The sequence below is a fragment of the Aulostomus chinensis genome, chromosome 7 (genome assembly GCF_037954235.1).
Source record: "Aulostomus chinensis isolate RoL2024-O1b breed Wild chromosome 7, RoL_Achi_v1.0, whole genome shotgun sequence".
Lineage (NCBI taxonomy): Eukaryota > Metazoa > Chordata > Actinopteri > Syngnathiformes > Aulostomidae > Aulostomus > Aulostomus chinensis.
This window is the reverse complement of record NC_141326.1, coordinates 9,286,848-9,314,802: the sequence shown is the minus strand read 5'-3', so window position 1 is coordinate 9,314,802 and position 27,955 is coordinate 9,286,848. Positions and strand designations below refer to the sequence as shown.

General features: G+C 43.8%; 1 pseudogene; it reads right to left on the bottom strand.

The window, feature by feature from the left end:
- LOC147258459 (uncharacterized) overlaps positions 1-22,222 on the bottom strand; it is a 28,133-nt pseudogene extending 5,911 nt beyond the window's left edge.
- Positions 22,223-27,955: the final 5,733 nt, after the last annotated feature.

Below are 27,955 nucleotides of genomic sequence, written 5' to 3'. Positions count from 1 at the left end.
CTCATCAGTCAGCTAGTAGCTTTTATAATGTTGACATTATCCCATCTACAACCATGACCTGCTAAAGGACCACAATGTCTGGTTGGTCTTGCAGTTTAATGATGATGTTTGATGACGCTTGAACATGTCTCTCGTATACACTTCCCCATTCACTTAGTGTTTACTTCTAACTTTAACAATCGTATAAGACACCCCCCCCCCCCCAGCATAATCATTCAACCCATTGATTTTTCTGTAATTGCTATGTTTTTCATTGTGGGTGGAGAAAGTAAGGGGGTTGTTGGAGCCATAACTATTAGGGGAATAATAATTAAGCACTGTTTAAAATTCTCTGTTCATAAAAATGAAGAGTAATTGGAGAGGGAGAGAGAGAGAGATGGTTTATTGGAGGAACATCCTACCTCGCATTCAATGGCTTGATGAACACATACTGCATGCAGCGAGAGGCATCATCTATGACTGAATTGTTTCACAACATCTAAATGCAAGTACACAAAAAGTGAACTTGTCAATAGATATGTGCTCTGCTCCCCATACAGTGTGCATTTGTAGAGGGAAATGTGGTGTAAATGCAAATACCTACAACACATGAAATTTATTACATTTTCACAAAAAAGAATACAGAGCAGTCATATGTTGTTGATCATATTATTGTATTCATTATCATTGTATTATACCCTGGCCTGGATAAATACTCAAATCTGTCTGACTACAGAGTGTCAATTTATTCCAAACCCCTCCCCAGTATACTGGGAAGGGGTTTGAGGACATATATGCACATTTCCATTTCTTATGTTAATGTCATTTTCTTAAATTGACTTCTAAAATGACAGAATTCCCACATGGATTTGACATTTTTTTAAAGAAATATCACTCACTTTCTTTTATACAAGTAATTTCTATTTTCTCCCCAACCATAAGTATTTTAGGTGTTGGCAGACATACTAGTGTGAAAAATTGCATGCTGCATATGAAAGACTTTACATTTTGATTCAGCCAAGAGTCAGTATTCCTAAACCGGTCAGTTAGAGTCCCTTCTTCTTCAATACTATATTCATTTTCCCATGATAAAACATTGCATCATTTTCCCAACACAATTACCAGACCATGACAGGCCATTTCAGCTTTGTCGAACTTCTCACTTACCGTTCCAAATACATCCATTACCATGTAGATTGGTCCATTATGCACAGGACACATAGTTTCAAGTGTGATGTTTGATTTTCTGCATCAAAATGGATGCCTCCAAAATTTTGATCAAGAATTTCTCTACCTCTAATCAAATGATCAGTTCCCATCTATGTCAGTTAATGAACAGCACTCCTCCTCAGTTTTATGTATTTTTTACCAGCTCAATACTCAAAGTTACAGTGACTTTACATGGTCTCTCAAGCTTCCATATCTGACAAACAGTCATGTCAAAAGTCATAGTGTGGTCTCTATGTCAAGGTGAAAATTACTTTCCTATTTCATCTGGACTTAAACCATTGTGCTCCTCACCTAGGCATGTTCCCTGGATCCCAGCCCTGCAGGCCAGCTGAACCTCAGCTACTTCTGATCCCAAGGCTGACAACCCAATCCATCTTCACCTGCAGAGCAATCAAGGAGTAAACTAAAATATTCACAGCTTCTTCACTGATCATCTATGATGTGTCCTTAATGCACATTAATATTTTATTTCCTTCATTTGAAATTGTTCTGGCATGATTGTGACTCAGCCAGATCACACTAAGCCCATATTCTTCCAACAAACAGGCTTTATCAGTGTAATGACAAAAATAATTTAATTCCATACAGTATATTCAGAGGGCAAATGTGTAGGTCTTAAGTGTCCACACACTACAATGGAACCAATAAACTGTGTAAGGTTTGCAGTGCTAACTGGATTATGTGCCAATAGTATGACTTTTACACTGATAGCTAAGTACAGGCCTGGAAATAATGGGATCAGTTTTGAAGCAATTCATCATGGATGAAACCACTTCTATTTGCTCAGTGTTAGGGACCCCTTGCTGACAGCGACCTACAACAATTGTAAACTGAGATGACATTGTTTAGAAATACACAGAAGTATCCAGAGAACAAAAATGAATGTGTAACACATTTAGCAGGCAATTCTATTCATGACACCAACTGCAAATTACGCTGATTCATGAAAAGGGGGTGCCAATCATGAATCCAAGCACCTTTAATGGCTGCATTAATGGAACACAGCTCATAAAGTCCTTATTAATTGGAACTGGCTCCTAATCAGAGGGCTTGTGCTTTAAACCAAATTTGTCTGTCATCATCTGTCGATGTAAAAACGAGCCCCAGCCGTCTGCAGAGTAAGTGATGTAAAACAGACTATAAAATCCTGAAAAGCAATATGAGAGACAGGGGCCATGGATTATTAATGTTTGATGGAGCACTCAAAGCCAAAGCTACTGAAAATGATGCAGGTGGTAAAATATTTAATGACAGTATAACAATTATCATCATGAAACACCATGATCATGAGGAACACAATTAAGATCAGGCAGAATGATGAAAATATCAAGATTGACGAACCAAGTTGGATATTAAGTACCATTTAGCGTTCATTTATTTGTTTTGCATTTGCTCCAAAATGAAGTTTAACACATAAAAATACAGCTGTCTAGAAAATCTTGACAAATATCAGGTCATTTATTGAGTTTGTCCTTTCTGTAGGACTGGTAGGGAGACTCTATATACTATATGGCCATTATGACATACTATTAAAGACAATTAACTTTACTTCTGGGGAGGTGGGGGGGGCAGTTGCAGAAATACTAGATCAATATCAGATACAGACACATTGACTTTCCAAATTACCAAAAAATTACATGTATAGATATATACGCCAAAACATTTCTAGGAGTATGTAGATGACAAATGTTATGTATAATTAAAATAGAAAAAAGCTAATCATCAATCCATGTTCTATCGCTTATCATTGAAATGCTAATTCAAGATAAATAATTCATCCTTTAGCAGAAAATTACATCCAAAATTAATTCCTGATTTTATGGCTTTATCACATGCTGTTTTTCTTTGAAATACCATTCTTCTATATTCTAAAGTTAGAGTACAACTTTGCCTTCTCCTGGAACTGTCACCTTATCATGATGGAGGAGTTTGAGTGCCCTAGTGACCCTAGAAGCTATGCTGTCGAGGGCATTTTGCCCCTGGTAGGGTCACCCAGGCAGTCTGTTGATGAGCATCAGCACCTCAAGTCTGAGGCCATGGTCCTCAGCCGGAAAAGGGTGGTTTGCCCACTTCAGGACGGGGACGGGGACGGGGGGTCCTACCTCAGGTGGAAGAGTTTAAGTATCTCAGGGTCTTGTTGTGAGGGTAGGATGGAGCAGGAGATTGAAAGGCAGATTGGGGCAGCATCCGCAGTGAAGTGGGTGCTAAACCAGTCTCTTGTGGTGAAGAGGGAGCTCAACAAAAAGGCGAGGCTCTCGATTTACCGGTCAATCTACGTTCCAACCGTCACCTATGGTCATGAGCTTTGGGTAATTACCGAAAGAACAAGATCGCAAACACAAATGAGTTTCCTCCGCAGGGTTGCTGGGCTCTCCCTTCGAGATAGGGTGAGAAGGTCATTCATTTAGGAGGTGTTCAGAGAAGAGTGGCTGCTCCTCCATGTTGAGAGGAGTCAGTTGAGGTGTTTCAGGCATCTGGTGAGGGTGAGGATCAGGATCAGAATCAGAATGAGAATTCTTTATTAGTCCCCAAGGGGAAATTCTGTTGTTACAGTTTTAAACTTGCTCTTGAAAGTACTATAAAAACAATAAGAAATTACAAATTACAATAATTAGTAAAGTGCAGACTTTAAGAAATAAGAAGTAAGATAAGTTTAAACTTGATATTTTTTCCAGGATGCCTCCTGGACACCTCCCTCGGGAGGTGATATGTCCTATCCGGCAACAAGAAACATCAGATCTTCTTCACTTATGGAGTTGTTGGGTAGGAGACATCCATCTTGGGTTGTTTTGCTGGAGAACGTCCACTGGTAGTAGAAAATGAGACATTGCTCTCAGCACCCGGTACTTTACATTTTTTACAATGCTGCGCTGCCCTTTTATGTCATGATTGTTGTCTTGTTCCTGGTTTATTATGTAGTTGGTGTCCTGTCTTCCTGTGTTCCCTCCTGTAATTACCTCATGTGTCTCATCTGTGTTGTTTGCACCACCAGTGTCTCACTCTTCCCTGTGTGTTTAACCTCTGTGTTTCACTTGTCTTGTGTTGGATCATTGTCTGTGTCAGTGTGTTTGTCAGATTTTGCCTGTGTTTGTTCTCCATTCATGTTCTGCTCCTTGTTTGCAGTGTTCCCCACACCTCAATGTTTTCCTCCATTAGTTTAGTTCTGTCTTGTTTTTCACTCATTTTTGTTGTACTTTTCATCTGTCCAGGGCATAGGCCTGTTGACCCCTTTCATTTGACACTGTTTTCTTCATTTGTACTTGGAGATTCCTGTGTTGTTACTTTGTCTTTTTGCTTATTTAAATACCTTTAGGTTGTACGCTGTCTGCATTTGGGTCCTGTTTTGACAATGACAAAACATTATGCCCCTGTATCGACTACACTGGACTGACCGAGATCACAGTTAAAAACAAGTATCCACTTCCTCTCATAGACTTTTAGTCCTCTCCATAAAGCCACTATTTTCACCAAATTGGACCTGAGAAACGCCTATCACTTGGTCCATATCAGAGAGGGTGACGAGTGGAAGACTGCTTTTAACACATCCAACTATTGTGGACAGATTCTCCAAGGCGGTGCTCTTCGTCCTCCTCCCCAAGCGTCCAACCACCCTGGAAATGGCCAGCCTGTTAGTGAAACATGTATTCCGTCTCCATGGCATTCCCTTGGACATCATTTCCAACAGAGGGCCCAAATTCACGTCGCAAGTTTGAAAGGCGTTCTGCTCTTGGGCCACCTCCAGTCTCACATCTGGAAATCACCCCCAATCCAACGGACAAACCAAACAGGCCAATCAAGACCTAGAGGCTGCCTTGTGCTGTGTCACCACTCGCCTCCAAATTTCCTGGGCCACTCACCTCCCATGGGTGGAATACACCCTTAACACCCTGATCAGCTCAGCCACAGGACTCTCCCTGTTCATGGTGAACTCTGGCTTCCAGGCCCCCCTTTTCCTAAGCCAAGAGTCCAAGGCGTGGTCCCTTCTGTGCACGCACAATTCCGCACAATCCAGTGGGTGAGGCAGGAGGCCAAGGCTGCCTTGGGCCGGACAGCTAAGTGCAACTGGCAGCAAGCTGACCGATGGTGAATCCCTGTACCGGAATATCAAGGAGGACAGCAGGTCTTGCTATCATCCCGGGACCTCCCCCTCCAGATAGATTCAAGAAAAAATGCCCCCCAGGTATATCGGTCCATTCACCATAAACAAGCTCATCAACCCCAGCGCCGTCTGACTCAGCCTCCCAGCCTCCCTCAGCGTGCACCCCGTCTTTCATGTCTCCCTTCTCAAACCTGTCACAGAGAGCCCCCTCCAGCCAGCTACCCCACCACCACCTCCTCCATGCATCACAGAAGGCCACCCTGCCTGCAAAGTCACACGCATCCTCGACGTCTGTAGGTGGGGCAGGGGGTACCAGTATCTGGTCGAGTGGGAGGGTTATGGCCCCAAGGAGCGCTCTTGGATTGGGCACTCCCTCATCCTCGACCCACAGCTGCTCCGGGATATTTATCAAAGATGCCAGGTGGTGTCCCTTAAGGGAGGGGGGATACATTCATGTTCTCACTTGAGCGCAGTGTTGTGCCAACTCAACCAGACCAAGAGATTAATTCAGAGATGTGACAATTAGTCCAGCTGAAGAAAGGCTTTCGGCCTGTGAGGCCTAACACCCCTTTTCAAAGCCTGAATTCAAGTGACCACATGTTCTTAGAAAAAGGATCGTAAAAGGCTAAATGACTGGCCACTGACCCCCCTCTGAGAACCTGGTCACTGACCACATCCAAGAACCTGTCAAAATGCTATTGGCTGAGAGCCAGTATCATCCCACAGGAAGTGACATCATCGGCCTCCACATGTAAAACTTCAGCGCGAAGAAGATTCTCTCTCTCTCTCTCTGTGATTTTCACCTCTCGGTGATCTTCTTCTCTCTGTGGTTTTCTTCCTTTGGGTGGTTTGCAAGTCTTCAGAAGATCCAACCCTCTGGTTCTCCACCTCGGACCTCGAGTACAGTGTAGCGACGACAGAGACTCTACAAGGACAACTCTCTCCCTCCTGTCCACTCATCCAGAGAAGCCACCATCAAGCCACGCAGCCCGCGTGAACTGGTCCCTGGTGAAGGAAAGCTCAACAGCTTCTTCATCCTTCCCACCAGTAACTACAGCAGACCCTGCAGACTGCCCCGCCGCCGCTCTGCTGCCTTCCGAGTCGAGCCGAACCGCGCTCCGGAACACAGAAACTGAATACCTTACCGCTCCACCGGGTCAAGTAAGGATTCCTTTAACTAGGCATTTTCTGGGCAGAGAAATAGCTTAGTGTGTTGTATGATGTCTATTAATGCTCTGTTTATGTGACAGAAGTCCTGTAATTAGCAGAAATTACATAGCATTATATATTATTTATTGATGTTAGTTATTAATAACCGTGACCTCTCAAGAAGGTGTTACCGGTTATTTATACTGCACAAGTGTGTTAACACACATTTTTGGGTTCATCTTTGTTCTTTCCTTCCTTTCTCTCTCTCTCTCTCTCTCTCTCTCTCTCTCTCTCTCTCGCACTAAGCACTCTGCTTAGTTATTAACATTCCGTAAGTTCTACCTCCACGGTGCTAACTAGCGGCTAGCTAGCCTCAGCTAACTAGCTGTTAGCCCTGCTGGTTGCTAGGCAACCATACTCCCCCCTCCCCTTCCTCACGCCCTCACTCACACACACGCGTTTACACACACAGGCGCACACACATATATTATCACTTGTGTCTTTCGTTTAGATAACAGTTGTACCAACGTGTTGCTGATTGATGGATGCAATGTGTTAATAAATATATTTTTATTATATGAGAGAAGTCGTAGTGTCTTTTGTGTACAAACTTGTGGTCACGTGTCTAAGCAATAGCCAGTGCTCGGATCTCATCCTTCAACATCAGAGCCGTCCCTAGGTAGTTAATGTTACAGAATATTGACTGTTTAGTAGATAAACTCTGTTCAAGACTGATAACTGTTACAAGTTTGGTTGTATTATAGTTTCCCTGAACTCATCAGGGTGGTGCCCCGTATAATTAATATTTAATATTAATTAGTAATTTATTTATTAATCATTATTTTTGACCAATTCGCTCTTCAGCGCACAACAGCAGTTTCACTGATCTCTCTCTCTCTCTCCCTCTGACAGTCGGAGAACGTGGAGGCCAGGCGGTTCCCTCTATGGCAGGGCTGAACTACTCCCACCTGTTACCCATTGCTAATTAGTCCGGCTACTTAAGCCTCCCTTCCACTGCTCCCCGCTGCCAGAGTATTGCAGTGTATGATTCCTGCACTCCAGCCACTCCTTAGTCTCTTGTGCTTATGCCAATACTTCTCTTGAGAATTTTCAGTTGCTACTTTGTCCTAGTCAGAGGTCGCTCCTGGACAATATGTATTCTCAGTTGTAACTTTGTCACATGTTCTCCATGTTTTCTCTGTTGCCAGTTTGAGCAAGCTCCTGGACACCTTTTGTTTCTGACCCTGTATACATTTTCTCTTTTATTTGTAACTTTCCCCTTCGTCGTTGTCCTCCCCTTTATTCGGTGGGTCTGGGTCGTGGGTGCAACAGCCTCAACAAGGAAGCCCAGACTGTCCTCTCCCCAGCCACTTCCACCAGCTTTTCCGGGGGAATCTTGAGGCGTTTCCAGGCCAGCCAAGAGATATAATCCTTCCAGCGTGTCCTGGGTTGGCCCCGAGGCCTCCTCCCGGTTGGGCATGCATGGAACACCTCCCAAGGGAGGCGTCCAGGAGACATCCTCACCAGATGCATGAACCACCTCAACTGACTCCTCTCGACATGGAGGAGTAGCAGCTCTACTCTGAGTCCCTCCTGAATGACTGAGCTTCTCACCCTCTAAGGGAGAGCCCAGCCACCCTGTGGAGGAAACTCATTTTGGCCTCTTGTATTTGCGATCTTGTTCTTTCGGTCATTACCCAAAGCTCATGACCATAGGTGAGGGTTGGAACGTAGACTGACCGGTACATTGAGAGCCTCACCTTTTGGCTAAGCTCCCTCTTCACCACAACGGACTGGTTTAGTGCTCGCAACACTGCAGATGCCGCCCCAATCCGCCTGTCAATCTCCAGCTCCAGCCTACCCTCACTCGTGAACAAGACCCCGAGATACTTAAACTCCTCCACCTGAGGCAGGACCTCCCCCCTTGACCTAGACTGGGCAAACCATCCTTTTCTGGCTGAGGACCATGGCCTCAGACTTGGAGGTGCTGATTCTCATCCCAGCCGCTTCACATTCGGATGCGAACTGTCCCAGCAAGAGTTGAAGGTCGTGGCCTGATGGAGCTAAGAGGACCATGTCATCCGCAGAAAGCAGAGACAAAATCCTCCCGACCACCAAACTCGACCCATCCACCACCCAGCTGCGTCTCGATATTTATTGTAAGGGTTTCCACTCCATCAATGTGGAGATCATCTGCGATGTGCACATGAATCTGCTCAACATTGTTGCGAAGTGGCTTGGTTCAACGTACGATTCGTACATTCTGTGCAACAGCACTGTTGAGGAGAGGCTGCAGGCAGGTGCCGTGACGGATGGCTGCTGGGTTAGTAAATGCTTCATTATATTATGTTATTCGAGAAACTAAACCTGCACCAGTCACTTAAAGCAAAAGTGTGCAACACTGTGCTTTTACTTCAGGTGACAGTGGCTACCCCCTGAGGACTGGCTGATGAGCCCTCTCCACAACCTCCACACTGACTGAGAGCGGAGGTACAACAACCTCCACTCCCGCACTCGGTCAGTGGTGGAGAGGGCCATCAGCCAGCTGAAGGGTCGATGGCGCTGTCTGGACCAGAATGTGGGCGTGCTGCTCTATCGGCCGGAAAAGGTGTGCCACATTGTGATGGCATGTGCATCCTGTACAATGTGGCTAACCTGCATGGCATCCCCCAGGCCAAGCAGCTTGTCCCCCCACGGGATGACCCAGAGGCTGAAGGGATGGACGCCAATCCGGCCGGGCAGCCATCCCCGCACGGCAGAATTGAATTTCCACAATGTGAATAGGTAAGAAGCGATTACATGATTCATGAAGCCAGATAATTTTATTTTTCCACTAAACGTTCTAATACATTTATCAGGTGGTCGAGCAGCTCATTGATTCCTGTTATTCCCTTGATGATGTCCTCTTGTGACTGCAGGACCGCCTGTGTGAGGACCATCCCACTGGATCCATGTGGGCCGGAGGATGCACCGCTGGGTCCGGGTGGCCTTGAGGACCGTCTGCCGCTTGTCGGCCTGGTGCTGGGGCCAGGGCACAGGTATTTAAATGGCTGATTCTGTGTATTTGTTGCCTTTACATCTGTGGCAAAGCATGTGGAAATGTTGCGTAAGAAATGGAGTTGCCACTTACCCTCCAGGCTCTCAGAGTCAGCGTAGGTGGTGGCAACAATCCCCCCCACAGAGGTGCTGCCCATGACTACTGCCACCTGCTGCTCAAATTCCGTCAGGTGCCCCTCTCCCTGACCCCCAACTGTCTGGCTGGCACTCCTTCGGAGGGCAGTTGTACGTCGCTGACTTCCACCTTGAGGTCCGACCACTTTTTTTTATCTCCGTGGAGGTGCTCTGCTCCGAACCCACCACGTTTGCCCTCTCACACACCTTATCCCACTCACAACGTTTAGTGTTTATACTGACACCGCTGGACAGGCTGCCAAACAAAATCTACTGTCTCTTTGCCACCTCCCCGACCAGCACCTCCAGCTTGCACGCCGTGAACCTCTTTTTCTTTTACATTTTTTCGCAAGCGCGGACAGTGGAGACCCTATCTAAATGAATGCGTATTTATAGGTGGGTGTAACGGGGGAGGGCCTGGTCACTCCGACATCTGCGCTCAATTCCACGCTGATTGGGATGTATGTATTTTTTCTGTGTGCGCAACTTTCAGGATTCTTGCTTCAGCCGTTTTTTTTTATATGAGCTCCACGCAAGTATTGAAACATGAGGCCCCAGGTCTAGTACCACAGTCCTTCAATAAATTTACACCCAACAGTTCTCCATGAGCAAGCACATCCTGCAACAGCGGTGATGAACTTCTTCCTTTTAACAGGCAGGAAATTTGAGCACATCTAAGCTCAATGGGAATGGCCATCTGCTTTAACCAGGTGGGGGGAAAGAGAGCAGGAGAGCGGGGCAGAGACAAGGTCACATAATTGAGGAAACTGGACTAAAACTTGGAGACAGTTCCATAGAAGAGAAGCCTGCATACCAGGGGCATAAGGTTCTGGCTGGATAGACTTCAAGGACGATGACCTCTGTCAGATATGACGGTGCCCTGATTGTTGAGGGCTCTGTGTGTTAGAAGGAAAATACAGGAGAGTACAGGAGAAATATGCTTGTCTGTCCTGTACTGGCTTCTCTACTTTGGGTCGCTGTCAAATTCAAAATCCCCCCATGGTCTCTTCAAATAGTTCTAGTCAACAAGTGGGATATGGCATTTTGGACCAGCTGGACAGTCTTTAGGGACTTTCAGGTGCAGCCAGATAGGAGGGAATTGCCATCATCCAGCCTGGAAATGACAAAGGTTGGACTAATGAAGTAATGAAGAAGGCAGTCCTGGAGATTTGGTTTATGAGGGAACTGAATCAAAAATCCTGATCAGTGGTTAGCACTGTTGCCTCACAGCAAGAAGGTTCTGGGTTTGAGTCCCCGCTCGGGGTCTGTCTGTGTGGAGTTTGCATGTTCTCCCTGTGCCTGTGCAGGTGCTCTCTGGGTGCTACGGCTTCCTCCCACAGTCCAAAGACATGTAAGTGGGGACTAGGCTAATTGGATACTGTCTTTCTGTGTCTGTGAGTGTGAATGGTTATCTTTCTATATGTGTTTGCCCTGCGATGGACTGGTCCAAGCACAGACCTTTGTGGATCACTATAACTGACTGTAGTGGTTTCAGAGGAATTATCGTTAGCTAGTACAAACTGAGAGCGACCTAGTAAATATGACCTAATCTGTTTAGTGCAGTTCCTTTAATGCCAATGACATGTTCCAGTCTCTGTAGAAGGATATGACGGTCAATGGTATCAAAAGCTGCACTAAGATCTAATAAGAACAGCGCAGAGACCAGTCCCTCATCTGACGCCAGTAAGAGGTCATTGGTAATTCTGACTAGTGCTGTTTCTGTGCTATGATGAACCCTGAAATCTAACTGGAAATCCTCCAATAAGCAGTTGCTTTGGAGAAAGTCACAGAGCTGTTCATGAACTGTTTTCTCCTGAAGTTTTTGAGAGAAAAGGAAGATTTGATATTGATCTGTATTTGCTCAAAACTTCTGGATTAAGAGTTGTTGTTGTTTTTGTTTTGTTTTTATAAGGGGTTCAATTACTGCTACTTGAAAGGACAGTGGGACATATCCAGATAACAGCAACATATTCATCATATCTTAGAGAGTGGCACTGACTTGGGGAAGAGACTCTTCAAGCAGCTTAGTTGGGATGGTATCTAGGAGACAGGTGGATGGTTTAAAGGTGGTAATTATTGTACTAAGCTCATGAAGGTTGATGGGAGAAAAACGATCAAGTGTCTGAGCCTACAGGTGCCTCTAAGGTTTCTGAGGTTATAGGTGCTGTGATGTCAGCTGATTGCAGGAGAATAATTTTCTGTCTAATAATATAATTTTGTTATCACAAAAATCCAAATCATTGCTACTGAGGAAAACAGGAATACTTGGCTCAATAGAGCTGTGACTCTGCCAGTCTAGCTAGATTACTGAAGAGAAACCTGGGGCTGTTCTTATTTCCCTCCATGAATGCTGATTAGTAGGCAGCTCTAGCTCTATGCAGGTCTTTTCAATACGTTTTATGTAGTCTTGCTACATTACATGTGACTCTTCCAGTTTTGAGGAGCATCATATCCTCTCTAGTTTTTGAATGTTTTTGTTTGAGTTGTTGGGTTTCGGAATTGTATCAAGGTGCTTATTTCCTTGGATTCACAGCTTGTTTTTGTTTTTTGTTTTTGTTTTTGTTTGGACTCTATTGCCCCAATTAAAACAAAAACAAAGTTGTTCCAATGATGCCTGTTGCACCATCAATAAAATGATCAGTTTGGGAGGGACGAAGGTTGACAACAGCGTCCTCTGTTATCATGGAACATGACACTGAATTTAGCGCCAATAGAATTACTTCCTTAAATCTAGCTATGGCATGATAAGGGAAACATCTGGAAACTACTGTTTTCCTTAGTGGAGTGTCGTCGATGATTACAAATTTGAAAGTGAATAATTGATATTCAGATAAAAGAGAAATACAGCGAGATGTTCAGCTTCAATTTCATAAGTCAGGATAAGGTCGAGGCTGTGACTGTGACAGTGAGTCGGTTCATGAACAGACTGATGGAAACCAATTGTGTCTAAAGGAGAGATAAATGCAGTACCCAGACTGTCATTCTCAACAACCACATGAATATTGAAGTCACCTACAATAACGACTTCATCTGTTAAAAGAAATAACCTGGATATAAACTCTGAGAATTCTGATGAAAATTAATAGTAAGGACCAGGGGGGCAGTACACAATAATAAATGAAAGCGGCTGTAGAGTTTTCCAAGATGGATGAAACAAATTGAGAATAAGACTTTCAAATGAATTGAAACTGATTTTGGGTTTGACATCTATTACCAGACTTCTGTCGCAAATGACAGCAACTCCTATTACTCGACCAGAGCCTCTAGAAACATGAGTGTTAATATGACTGGGAAGAGTGGATTCATTTAGACTAACATACTCCTTGTCACACAGTCAGCTTTCAGTGAGATAGAGCAGGTCAGTGCAATTGCCAGATATTAATTCATCCAGTAATACAGTTCTTGGCCTCAGAAATCTGATATTTAATAGTCCACATCTAATTTTTGTATTCTTTTGAGATAATTCAGTGGTCGTGTTAAATTAGGTTTTTTCTGATTGACTTCTCTTCTGATAGAATTGGAGTAATTAAACTGATGTGGTCAGGGGACAGACATTGTCTCTATGGGGGTTTGGGTGGGTAACTGCCCTAGTGGACATGCAGAGAAGCATGTAAGGCGGCAGGTCTGCCTCCTGGTCTGAACTCTGGGTTGTCCATTTTTTGGTTCTATAATATACTGGGCCATATTTCTAGAGATGAGAGTGGCTCCAGCCAACGTTGGATGAATGCCATCTCACAGAATCAGACCAGGCCACCCTCAGAAAGTTTTCCATTTATGTTTGCTGAACACCACCTCGGCAGCCAGCGGTTGAACAATGACAAGAGAACACTCCAGAGTCTGACATCGTCTTTGCGAATGTGCACACTGACTCAATATTCATCAAAGCCCACTTCGTTTGCTGGACATGCAACTAAACATGTCATCACTGGTCTGATTAGCCAGGGGTCCAAAGAACACTATGGAGTCCGACATCGTCTTCGCAAATGTACACACCAACTCAGTAATTATTTGGTGAGCTCCAACTGGCATAGTTGGATGTCATTAACACCAACTTGAATCACAATTTGATCGTATTTATATTTACTTTTAGCCCACAGTTTGAAATGAAATGTTGCCTGCTCTGACCCCTGGAATACATTACATGGTTGCCAGTGTCATCAACTTTATGTTCCTCAGAATGAAACTTCCAATCACCAGAGTAATTTTCTCAGTGGGGCGGTACAGTGGTGCAGTGGTTAGCACCGTCGCCTCACAGCAAGAAGGTTCCGGGTTTGAGTCCCAGCTCGAGCATGGGATCTTTCTGTGTGGAGTTTACATGTTCTCTCCGGGTACTCCAGCTTCCTTCCACAGTCAAAAGACATGCAAATGGGGACTAGGCTAATTGAATACTCTAAATTGACCGTAGGCGTGGCTGTGAGTGTGAGTAAAAGCTGGACACTGACTTTTAATTCCCATTCCCCCCAAGAGCTCCTGGGGAGCCAGGGGAACGCTAGTCGAAGCTAAGCTAGGGGGGTACGCACCGGCTGATCAGGGCTGGCTAGCTCTAGTGGCTAATTGTTTGGATCCATCAGTGCGGAGCTGCTGAAGGTCCAATTCAACCTCACTAAATCTCACTTATCAGCATCACTAAAGGAGGCTGAAGCCATCATTGAAGTGGAAAGTTTATGAAGCAGAAACACCATCGCTAAAAGACAGATGGTCTTTTTTAATTTTGGCCAAATAATGCAATTAACTATACAGCTTTGGCAGGTTGATCAAACTTTAGCTAGTGCAACAAAGCAAGGCACTACATTCAACAACACAGAGTAACAGGAAGTGAGGTCACATGCTTACTGCAACACAGGAAATGAGCTTAGCACAATGAAACAGCTCCTGTTTTGTTTGAATAATATGATACATTTCCAGCAATCGTACTATAGATTTTAGTGGACTTCAGAGGATTTGTTGAAGGTTTAGGTGTAAATAGATATCCTAAACTGACTTACCTATTTCTATTATAAAAATTTTGTGGTTGCTTGTTCTTTAAAACAAGAAAAAAAAAAAAAAAAACATGAGTGTGCATTGAACCCTAACCTAATCAAATACAGTGCCAAGCTGTTTAATATATTAACTTGTTGACCGGCTTTCAAGCAAGTGATACACATAGTTCAGAATTATTGACCAATATACATGAACTCCACACATTTTCCTTTTGCAATGTTCGGCACAAGTTTCTTGTCAAAAGTTTGAAATAAATTGTACCATGACTTATCTTGTTAACTGTCAGGATATGTTGTCAGAACATCAGTTCATTGTCCATACACAACAAGATGTGATCAGCAGATATGCCTCCATTTGTGTGTAAGTTGAATGAAAGCCCTGCCATGATCACTGGAGGGATGGCTTTACAAGGTTACATTTTAATGTGTCTCTTTGCCTGGCCATTTTCTCATCTGATACGTTCCTATTGCTGCTGTTAGTGCCCACATTATGTTATCACTGTGTATACAGGGCTGGCCAGGTCTGCCATTAATACAGCTCTTATCAATGGGTCTGCCCTGATTTTCATACAAGGCTTTGTTGTCAGTGAGACCCATATTAAACTGTGTCTGTCTTGTTGGTCCATGCAGCAGAGGATCTGCTAGTAGACAGCCTTTAAGCTCTTGCTTGTTGGCCAGCATAACACACCACCACCTTGACATTAATGATTCAATGAGCACAGTAATTGAGTGCCTTTCTCATTTCCTGGCAGCTACAATCCCAAACTGATGGTAGGAGGACAGGAGAGATACAGGAGGAGGAGGATAAGAGGGCGGAAAAAAGGCTTATATAGGAAAAAAAGATAAAAGTAGGAGAGATAGGAGGGAATGAGGAGGATAGGGCAGGGAGGGAAGGAAATAAGGAAAACAAGTAAAGTGTGTGGTTATATGAGGAGTGGCTCAGAGGCAGAGAACAGAGAGGAGAGAAATAGCAGTAGCTCATCATCCCAGAAATAACGGTTGTGCTCACAGGCTGACAACACTGAGAGCTATTGTCTTTCAGCTTTCACTTGGATCTGTAGTATCACCACAGAGCTGCACATTCACAACAGTAAATGATTTTAAAATAGTACAATGAGTAATAGACGAGTATGAGATGTGTTTTTGTAGGCTAAACCGGAGATGTAACATTGACATGGGCTCCTTTGACCAAAAACTGATAGGATTTTACATTGGATGAACTTCATCCATTGCTTCCTGTCACACTAAACTGAAGGCTTAACTGGGAAAACAAATTCTATGGTCCAAAGAAAAAGAAACTGCATAAGATGTCCATTCTAAACATCAAGTAGAAGAAGGGTATTGCATAAACTTCATAACTTCTACAAATATGGTCTCCTAAATTGAGGATAGTAATCAAGGTGTCCTATCTGCCCACCACACCATTTCAACTCCCTTTTTAATCTTTATAGCTACTGTGTTATTGCTTTTATCATACACAGGCGGAAGTTTTTGAATGTATACATTGAGAGACTTATGGCAGACCATGATGATGAGACATGTTTTGATAATGCTTGTTAAGAGATAAAGGCTACTTTTGGCAATGAATACTACTAAAGGAGGTTTTCAAAGAGAAGTGACCAAAAGCAAAATACTTCGAAGCGCTATATCACACAATGTAACCAAGTTAACAACAGCAATTATTTGCCAGGCTGTTCATCACATACAGTGTCCAGCAAAAGAGGAACTAAGAGTTGATTTCTATCAGGATGGGTGGGTTCCTGGTGTAATTGAACTTGATGTTGGGTCTCTGTCAAAGCCCAGACATGATGAAAAATTATTTACATGTCACACAGGACAGCAAGGCATCAACATCCTGCATTTGACAGCGAAGCAGCCTGGCTCAACTTGTGATCTTCAACACAGGTAGGGTAATGTTAGTTGTTTTAGATAACAATGCTCTTTTAAATAAATACATTCACAATTTATTATTAAGGATTTACTGATATAGCGCAAATGGAGGACTGTATGACTGAAATTAGGAAAAATGGGCATTAGGAAAAATGAAAGTTGCAGTGACAATAATGCATATGGAAGAAAGAGGTCTGAGTGACTCGTTTGCTTGGTCATTCATGAAAACTCCAGTGGGAGTCAAACACATGCCAACAGATTTGCAGTTATTTAGACCAAGTTTATCATCTAAAAACTAAGCCTACAAATTGTAGCATTAGACGGCTGCTCGATGTCTATTATGTACCACAAGGTTCATTTGGAAAATATTAGCAGACGAAACTCATTCACTCGTTCATTAGCAGAGAACTGGCAAGAGGCCACACATCTCAACAGTCCATGATACAATAAAGATTTTTTTCAAATATCAGATGACGATACCATGACACAAGTGAACATACCCATAGTATTCACCAGAGAGAGTAATCTTATTCATAAAAGCCAAAACAGAGCTGGACAAACTTAAGTACATAGACTGGCAAAGCTCCAAGACAGAGATGGACGCAGGTCAAGCAGAAGTCAATGAAGCTGAAGAAAGGCAACGGCAGGGAGTTAAGATTTTTTCTGCAGCTCATTTAGTTTTCTTTTCACGACATCAAAATGAATATGCCTGATAAATACTCAGATACATAATGATTAGGGATACAGTTGTTAATTTTTTGTATGCTTACTTCGGTGGCTGGGAGGTGCACACCAAGATTACAACATGTAAAACACTTTTACAAAGGTTGAGACAAATTTACATTTTGGAAAACATTTTTATATAGCAAATAAAAACAATTACATTACCATAAACCATTTACAAGTCCCAAAACAAATTTATATTTCAGAATGCAAATTAACAAGACACAAAACACTTTTACAAACGGCAAAACAAATTTACAAGAGGTGAAACACTTTTACAAGTCCCAAAACAAATTTACAAATGTCAACCATCAACCGGAAAGGGAATGTACCATCACCGAAAGTGGTACGAGTAACAGTGAACGTGGGCTTTTGATGTCGTCAGTAGAGTTCATGGTGAATCAAGGGGGAGTGATGTTTTGCCCGTTTTGTGGCTAACGCAATTTTGTTTTTCGTGTGGTCAATCTTTCGACTTTTTAAATGACATGGACCAGATGGACGGACCAAATGTGCTGCGGCAGTGCACAGAATATTTTAATGAGGGACACTCGTACGGTGTGATCATGGATATGAGGTCAAGCTTACACGGTGTTCACATCAGTTTGAGGTTGCTGAAAAGCAAACTCAATGAAGCTGGGTTTTTAGTAGAAAGGATTACTCCTTGCCATACGCCATAATCAGGGCCATCCGAATGGAACTCCATGGACCTGGACAGCTGTTTGGCTACAGCACGATGTGGCAGGTACACAAACAGAAGTTCAATCTGCGAGTGAAGAGGGACCAAGTGATGAATTTCTCAATCCTTGAGGGTGCGAGAGGAGAACATGCAGATGGTTCATGAGAAGAACGTACGACTCCATGGGACTGAACTATATGTGGCATGCAGATGGTTATGATAAACTTAAGCCATTTTTTTTGCTCTTTCAGGGTGTATTGATGGATTTTCTCGTAAAGTGCTGTGGCTTGCATGTGGAGCAACAAATAATGACCCAAGTGTGATCACTCACTAGATTCTGTCATGTGTAAAACCTTGCGTCATTCCCATGAGACTGAGAACTAACTGCGGCACAGAGAACGGGACCATGGCCGCAATTCAGTGCACCCTACGCCACAACCACACTGACCACTATTCTGGAGTGTCCAGCCACATGTATGGCTCATCCACGAACAACCAGAGGCTTGTGTCCTGGTGGTCCATATTCCGAAAAGGAAGGTAAGTGGCCATCATTAAGTCATTTAAGTACATTGTGAAGTTAGCTTCTGAGTCGGCACTTAAGGGGAAAGTGAAGAGGAAATTAACGTAACCTGCAGTGCGACTGTTTGTACACTGTTTGTCTGTTTTTTGTGACAATGTTTTACTATGTTTTTTGTTTAGCCTCTGTAGGATAATTAGGTCAGATCTGAGAAGTCTATGACCTAGTCTGTCAAACAAAATTGGTGAAATCTCCCCTTTAGCATTTTCACAAAAAAATAAACGTTTCATAACTATAATAGCGAGTGTCAGGCAAAATTAATGTCTTACCTAAAATGTCTAAAATGCTTTTACATAGAGAAGTTTCACAAAAAAACAGACAATCAGTGTACAAACAGTTGCACTGCATGTTACATTAATTTCCTCTTCACTTTCCCTGTTAAGTGCTGAATCGGAAGCTATCGTCAGCATCGTCATTTAATTATGTGTAACCATCGATTTCATTCATTCAATCAAACATATGTATACTGCAAGCTGTAAGGGTGGGCTCAACCACATCCCCTGTACTGACCATCAACCGGGTCACCGGGGTTCCACATGGATGTGTGTTGAGCCCATTCCTGTACACTCTCTACACCAATGACTGCCTCAGCATCTCACCCACCACATCATATCTCAAATATTCAGACGACACAGCCATCCTCGCACTCCTCTCAGACAGCCAATCCACCCTGGACTATCATAACACAGTCACTCACTTCACCAAGTGCTGCACGGACAACCATCTCCAAATCAATGTCAATAAAACAAAGGAACTACTGGTCAGCCCCCCCTCACCCAAGCACCCCTCCATTATAAACACGCAGCCAGTTGAGACAGTGGACAGCTTCAAATATCTGGGAATAACTCAGGACAATTAACTCACCTTTGATCAGCACACCACGGACATTCAAAAAAGAAGCCAACAAAGACTGACAGCCATCCGCAAACTCAAAGGACTATACATTGCACCCCACCTCCTGTTGTTACTTTATCAAAGCATCATTCAACCCATTCTGCTGTACTGTTCCTCATGTTTCTTCACTATGCATTCTGTCACCAACTGGGCCAAATTCACACGCATCACCAACACAGCTGCTAAAATCATCGGACTCCCCACACCCAACCTCACTAAACAACAGGTCCATCACTCGCTTAGCAAAAACCATAGTACAGGACAACATTCACCCACTCCACCAATACATCACCCCACTACCTTCAGGGCGTAGATACAGAAGTATCAAGTTTAGGAGGGCTCGCCTTGGGGAGAGGCCTGATCCCTGAAGCTATAGCAGCCCTGAACAGCAAGCCCCACTAATCAGTCTGTCTGCTGTTGTTTGTTTTTTGTCATTTTTGCTGTCTGGGCTACTGTTGTTGTCTGTGGTTTACTGTTACTGTGTGTTAATGCTGTCACTGGTGCTGCCTGTCTTGTGATGTTTAATGTAATGTTTCAGTCAGTGAAGACAAATTTCCCTACGGGGACCAATAAATCTAATCTAATATGCTTAAAACTATAACTTATTATTTTATCGATTTATATAGGGCTCAGTTCTGGATGGAGCTGTTTGCAGACCTTAGATATGTTGGACACTTTAACGGGAGTCATGAGCATCAGTGTCTACTGAGATACTGCTTCAGTGATGTTGTTCGGAAGGACTTAGATGAGTGTGTGAGAGTGTGGAACAGTCACAGGATTTGCCCCTCCAGAACAGCATCATGTCCAGGAGGAGTGCCCAATGAGCTGTACTACTTACCACACAGGTAATACTTTGGTGATAGATGGATGTTTGTATTTGTTTACCTTCTATCTTAAATTTAAGTAAATGTAATTATGTTCAACATTGGTTTGGTTCCAGAGACTGTGGATTTAAATTTGAACTTTCTGAACTAGATGCCTTTCCTGAGGCTCAACTGACAAGAGTGCCGTGTGGGGACACAAACATGCAGGAGTACTTGAACTTAGCCATGGAGTTTTAATAGAATTTACAGAAGCCAGAGTAAAAAGAGTGAAAAGTGAACACAAACACAGTATCACTGCTGTGTAATGCCAAATGCATTTAAATTATCGAAAGAAAAATGTTTGATTTTCTCATCCCAAGAACTGCAATCCACCTGTGTGTTACATAAAAAAGTTATGATTTACACATGGCAATGTAAGTGTTTCAAAATGCATGAGTTACACACAGAAACAAAGTCACATGGATGAATGACGCAGAGGGCAGGTTTGTAAGGGTACTTATAGATTGGCACAAGGCAGGGAATAGTGACACAGGTCTGTAATCCTTGGAGCCACTGGGCTGTGCCGTCTTCGGCACAGGAACAAGGCATGACGTCTTCCAGAGCACGGAGACCCTCTGAAGACTCAGGCTCAGGCTGAAGACATGGTGAAGCACTCCACATAGCAGGGGGGGCACAGGCTTTGAGGACCCTGGGGACCACCCCATCTGGACCTGCAGACTTGCCCGCATAGAGTTTCTTCAGCTGTCTTCTTACATGATTAGGCGTGATGTTCAGTGTGGAGGTGGCAGGTGGGGGAGCGGTGGAGGTGTGATGTTGGAGAGAGCAGTCAGCATGGGGGCTCAGAGATGAGGTGTGAGGGGGGTTGTCACAAGCAGATAAGGCAAATGATGGGCTGACAGAGGGAAGGGAGAGAGAGTGGAGTGGGTGCTTGTTGCAGGCCTGCTGTAAAAGAGTCTGTGGAGAGGATGAGCCAGGGTCACCGTGTCTAATCTGTTAAAAAACAGTTTCAGTTCGTTTGCCCAGTCCACACTGCCTTCAACTCCTCTGTTGGTTGGTCTGAAACCAGTGATGGTCCTCATGCCACTCCAGACCTCTCTCATGTGTTTCTGCTGGAGTTTCCACTCCAGCTTCTTCCTATACCTCTTTTTGGCCTCCTTGAGCTCTGTTTTCAGCTCCCTCTATATCATTTGCATCTCTTCTCTGTTGCCAGATCTGAAAGCCTTCTTCCTTTTATTCAGTGTGTCATTGATGTCCTTTGTTACCCATGGCTTGTTGTTTGGGTAGCAAAGGACGGTCTCTGGTGGGTAGATGGTGTCAACGCAGAAGGTGATGTAGTGTGTGATACACTCTGTGAGCACATCAGTGTCCTCTCCATGCAGCTCACAGAGTGTGTGCCAGTCCATCACCTCAAAGCAGCCCTGCAGGGCCTCGATATCTCCTTATGGTCCCCGTGGTCACAGGTTGCTTCTTCAGCAAGGGCACATAACAACGTTTGAGGTGAATCAAGTCATTATCTGACCTTCCAAGTGGGGGGAGGGGAGGGGTGGTGTATGCATCCTTAATGTTTGCATACAGCAGGTTGATGGTCCTCGCCTCTCTGGTGGGGTACCTCACAAACTGTGTAAATGTGGGGAGTGCTGTGTCCATGATTATGTGGTTGAAGTCATCCGAGATGACAAGGATTGCACTCAGGTGTTGAGTCTGTATCCGGGCTATTGTGGAGTGAATGACGTTGGTTGCTGACGTCAGGTTTGCCAAGGGGGGAACGATTACGACATGCAAGAATTCACTGGGCAGATAATACAGATGGAGTCCAATAGCACGCAGTTCAACATCCAGGCCACAAATTCGCTCCTTGATAGTGACATGAGCGGGATTGCACCATTGGTTGTTAACTAGAATGGCAAGCCCCCTACCGTTGCGCTTACCGCTCTTGGTGCAATCTCTGTCGGCCCATACTGTTTGGAAGCCCTCGATGGAGACTTTAGCGTTGGGAATATCCTGGTGCAGCCATGTCGCAGTAAAGCACATGAAACTACATTCCCGATACTTCCTCTTACTCTGGGCTAATACCTCACGTTCCTCATGATGACAGAGGGGAGACACAGCTTAAACCTTTTCTTCTCTGCAAGTCTTTTCAGTCCCACAGCAAACAAAAAGGCAAAAATACTCCAAACTTGCGTGTTTGGTGGGAAAATAAATAGGCAGAATAGAGATAGGAAGGAAAAACAGAAAAGAAGAACTAAATAAATAGAAAGTTTAGAAGGTGAAGCAGGAGCCACTGCAACAGGCTGCACGCGTATCGATGCATGCGCACAACAGCCATGTAAACAGCCATGTAAAGCTGAAATCTCCACCCTCTTTCAATAAATCAATCAATCAATATTAATTTATATAGTGCCAAATCACAACAAAAGCCATCTCAAGGCACTTTACACAAAGAGCAGGTCCAGAAACTTACTTTTTAATTCAATTGAAAGAGACCCAACATTCCCAAATGAGCAAGCACTTGGCGACGTTGGCGAGAAAAAACTCCCTTTTAACAGGAAGAAACCTCAGGCAGAACCATGCTGTGCTTGGGCCGCCACCTACCTTGACCAGTTGGGGTTGAGAGGGAGAAGGAGAGAGATGGGGTGGAGGACGAGAGGAGAGACATAGGTAGGGGGGCAAGGGGATAAGAGGAGAGAGAGAGGGAGGGGTAGAGAGGAGAGATAATCACAGGGCCAGGGCAAGCAAGTAGTTGGTCCAGGACAGGAGGTGATCAACCAGCATCTACAGCCCCAGGTGACCTGAAGGGTGAGAGAGCACAGACAACTCCAGGGAAGAAGCTTATGTTAATGGATGCATTGATACATGTGAATGTTGTGGATAAAGATGGATAGAAACAGAGAGGAGGAGAGAGCTAATTGCATCATTGGAGTCTCCTGGTAGTCTAAATCTATAGGAGCATAAACTAGGAGCTGGTCCAGGATAAGCCTGACTGGCCCTAACTATAAGCTTTATTAAAAAGGAAGGTTTTAAGCCTCCTCTTAAATGTAGATAGGGTGTCTGCCCCCCATGCTGAAACTGGAAGATGGTTCCACAGGATTGGAGCCTGATAACTTGGCATTTACGGTTCAGAGTCGCTGCTCACTTTTCCTTCTTATTTCGCCTTTGTTTGTTCTGTTTCTGGCGTAGGTAGCTCACTAACCTCATGGATAGCCCGTGGATTTCAGGTGAGCACATTGGAACTTAATACCTTTCTACTTTCACAGTTGTTTTATTCACTCCCGTTCACAGCTGCTAACGCTAATGCCGGCTGGCTCCAACACAAGAGCCGCCATCTTGTTTGTTTACGTCGGCTTTGTCTCTGTATTTCAGCTTTGTTGTCCTGTTTCAGGCTTGCATCAGCTTACTAGCTCCTAGAAACGTTTGGCAGAGTTCATGTGAGCCCATGGGAACTTACTTATGTCAACTTTTACTCCTTTTTATTCATGTCTGCCCACTCTGCTATTGCTAACGCCAGTGGAGCCGCCATCTTTACTTGTTATGTTGGCCTTTCCTCTGTTATTCTGGCTCAGTGTGTTTTTGTTTCTGGCTCATGTCAGCTTTCTAGCTCCTTGAAGCCTGTGGAGCCCATGTGAGCTCATTGGTACTGACCTCCTTCAACCTTCATTCCCTTTTATTCATCCTGGACACTCAGCTAACACTAATGCCAGCGGAGCTGCCATCTTGTCTGTGGCGGAGCCACCATCTTGCTTGTTTATGTCGTTTTTTTTTTTTTCTTCTGTTTTTTTCCAGCTTGTGTACTCAACTTGTGTTTCTGGCTCATGTCAGCTTACAAACTCCAGGAAACCTGTGGAGTTCATCTGCTAATGTAATAGAGTGGAAGTGGAGAGTGATTCCACTTGCCATAGAGACTCATCACACCACTCTGGGGCTTGATTGTCCTGCAGTAATTGACTGCAGTGCCCCCGTGGCTTGGGGTAGCGCACCCCGGGGGGGAGGAGTCATAGGACATTGCTGCTTCCCTGGCAGGTGTAAGAGTTTTGAGCTCTGCCATTGTTCCTATTAATCACTTAATTTTAATATTAATGGGGGTTTAAATTGTACTTTTTTAAATACAGCTCCCAAATGGTTGAGCACATTTCTCTTTTTCTTTTTTTGTTGTTGTTGTTTACCAAATGGCTGGCGCTGCACATTATGGCTAACCAGTATTTATTTTCATTTTACAATTTTCAGATGCAAGTGTGTGTGTGTGTGTGTGTGTGTGTGTGTGTGTGTGTGTGTGTGTGAGAGAGAGAGAGAGGAAACGGGACTGATTGTGGTGTTAATTTTCTGCCAGGTACGAGTTGTATGTTTTATATTTTAAAGCTAATGCAGTAGTTGGACATTGCTGCTTCCCTGATGCAAGTGTGTGTGTGTGTGTGAGTGAGTGAGTGAGAGAGAGAGAGAGAGAGAGAGAGAGAGAGAGAGCGAGAGAGAGGAAACAGGACTGACTGTGGTGTTAATTTTCTGCCAGGTGTAAATAAATGGCGAGGTTGCCAACAGTGATGGTCTTTTCTCTGTAAAACTACACAATGTTAGAGAGAGAGAGAGCACAAAACTGCTACACGAACGCCAGCCTGACGTGAGCATAACCCCCCACACACAGACCACCACCAACGCCATGGCATCTTCTCGTGTGGAGGCAGCAAGGATCACCTACACATGCGAGATGCTGCAGTGCATCAGTCTCAGCCCGGCTCCTGCTCCACTTGCCATCAACTTGCTGCCCATGGAAATATGCAAACTGGAATTGACCACAGAGCCATGAAGCTGAGGAGCATCAAGAGAACCAGACGGGGCAAGAAGAAGGGAGGTATCAGAGTGAGACTGAGGCGTGAAACTTGGAAACAGTAACTGCTGCCGACCGTCATCCTTGCCAATGTCCACTTGCTGCAGAACAAAACAGACAAGCTCCAGGCAAACGTAAACCACCTGCAAGAGTACAGGAGCACATGCATTATCAGAGACTTGGCTCAACAAGGATGTTGACATCAGCACAATGCACACCGACAGATTTGGCTCCCCCATCAGACTGGACCGTGACAGTGATGTCACTGGGAAACTACAGGGTGGAGTTGTGTGTTTCTACATGAACCCCTGCTGGTGTTTCACCTTGAGACAGAATTTTCTAATTTTTGAGATATTGCGTCGATGAAAAAAGGTGGTCCTTGAAATTTGTTGTTTGTGTCTGACTTTGCTTATCACAAAAAATTCCTCCACAGCTATTTTGGGTATCTGTCTGTTGTTTCAAGATGTGTGTGGGGGGCGTTCATGACAAATTGTTCATGGTTTTGGCTCTATTCTAGTTATATCGGCAATATATGCCTTAATAAAGGACAAGATGTTTTCGTAGCTCATGTCTTGATCACTAATTTCAACAAAAAATGCTGCAATTATTGTTCCAGAAAGAGTTAGTTTGGGATGCAGTAAATTGTTACGGCTTAGAAAACCATCTGGATTTGGTTGGGTTGAAATGATTACTTTGTCTAGGTTAAGGGGGATGTTAGTTGACATGGTTAAAATTGTGACCGACCAACTGTTGGTTAGGGAACAATTACAGTCATGGTTAAAAGAGACGATTATTGACTGAAAAATAAAAAGACTGAACAAATAATAATATCCCTGTTAAAGTCCAACATTTAGCTGAGTTATACACAGTAAACTAACTCTGATTTGGACATTATTGATCTGCTCTCATGCCATACAACTGCCTTCTTTGCTCCTGACAGGTGAGTTAATTTCTTGGCCTATAGGGCTATAGTGAACATACAGGGAATTCACAGTGACATCACATATTGTTATTGGCATTGTTCTGAGGACCTGTCCAATGATCGCATATTGATTATCCATCCCTTTAACCCAGAAGTGTCAAATGTACGGCCCACGGACCAGATAAAGCCTGCAAACAGGTTTAATCTGGCCCACGAGAGGAGTTTGTAAAGTATAAAAATGAGGTGCAATTTTTCAATAAATGCAACTGCTGTTCTAATTGCGTCCACTGGATGGTGCAATATCAATTGTGTTAATCAAGCAAACTGTTTATACTCGGGCAGAGCAAGTAGGTCAATCAAGCACAGCCAGTCCGGATGAGCTACTTTGTGTTTTGCCTGTGCTATTTATTACAGCTTCTACTTTTAACATATGTGCTTTGGCACCCTCATTGCCCCAGTATGTCTCTGTCGAAAAAGAGAAAAGTGGACGCAGAGTGAAGAATGTTCCAGGAAAAATGGTCATCCTCCTATTTATTCACAGAAGTGAATGGGAAAGCTGTATGTTTGGTGTGTTCACAGCATGTTGCAGTGCTGAAAGAATATAATCTTCAACGCCACTATGTGAGTCTTCATGCTGACAAATGACAACTTTCAAGGACAGCAGAGAAGAGAGAAACTGAATGAACTGTTGGTGGGTCTGAAGAAACAGCAGTCTGTTTACTCACAGCCGAGACATCAGTGATACTGCAGTGAAAGCAAGCTACCTCATTGCTAATGAAATCACAGTGGCTTCAAAACCATTTAGTGACGGTGAATTTGTAAAAACATGCATGATGAAGGCAACGGAGATTGTGTGCCCTGAAAAGCATCAGGCTTTTGCAGATATCAGCCTGACAAGAAAATACAGTTGCAGACAGGATTTCCAATCTTTCAGTGGATTTGGACGGCAGTTTCAGCACAAAATAAGTCATTTGTTGCGTTTTCAGTTGCAATTGATGAAAGCGTGGACATTACAGATGTTGCACAACTGGCCATTTTCATTTGCAGAGTTGATGACACATTGACCGTCACTGAAGAGTTCGTGGAGATGGTGCCGCACTTGTCGGTGCACTGGACAGGGTTGGAGTGGACTGGTCCCGCGCTGTCAGCCTGGCTTCAGATGGTGCGATCTCAATGATTGGGAAAAAGCTGGTCTTGCGACAAAGTTCAGAGACAAAGTGCAGTCTGCACATGGAGGACGTGATTATCGGACTTTTCACTGTATTTTGCACTAGGAGGCTTTGTGTTGCAAGTCATTAAAAGTGGATAACATCATAAAGGTGGTCATCCAAACTATTAATTTCATCCAATCCAGAAGCCTAAATCACCATCAGTTTGACAGCCTTCTCAGAGAGAAAGACCACATCCATGCGTGGCTATACCACACTGAGGTAAGGTGGTTAAGCCAAGGTGCTGTGCTGAGGTGTTTCTTTGATTTACAAGAATAAATTGAACAGTTCATGGAAGAAAAGGTCAAACCAGAGTTAGAATTTCATTCCGCAGAATGTATGCAGGACCTTGCATTTATGGTGGATGTTACAGATCACCTGAATAACTTGAACAAACAGCTGCAAGGGCGCAACAAAGTTGTCATGCAGTGTTATGACAGTATGCTCTTTCAAGTTAAACCTGTCATTGTGGGAGATGAAATGACAGGACTGTTGCGGGAGTTTGAGCAACGCAAACAGATATTTGGTGAACTGGAGACAGACTTAAAAGTTTTTTGCTTGTTTTTTGATTATTATTTCTATCTTAACTTCATCCCTTTGCAAGCACATGTTCCTATTTTGTGAATGAATATTTCTTTTTTTTTATTTTTGATTCTCCTATGACTATTAGGAATTAGTTCAGTGTAATTCACTTGACTTAACATTATTTTAACTGCATGCAGTGCTTGAATGTACTGAACCCACGTGGTAACTATACTGGCAGGCTCTCGTCGGATTTCGCTGCCCCTTTGCCAACACTAGTTTTTGCTCTGCGGTTT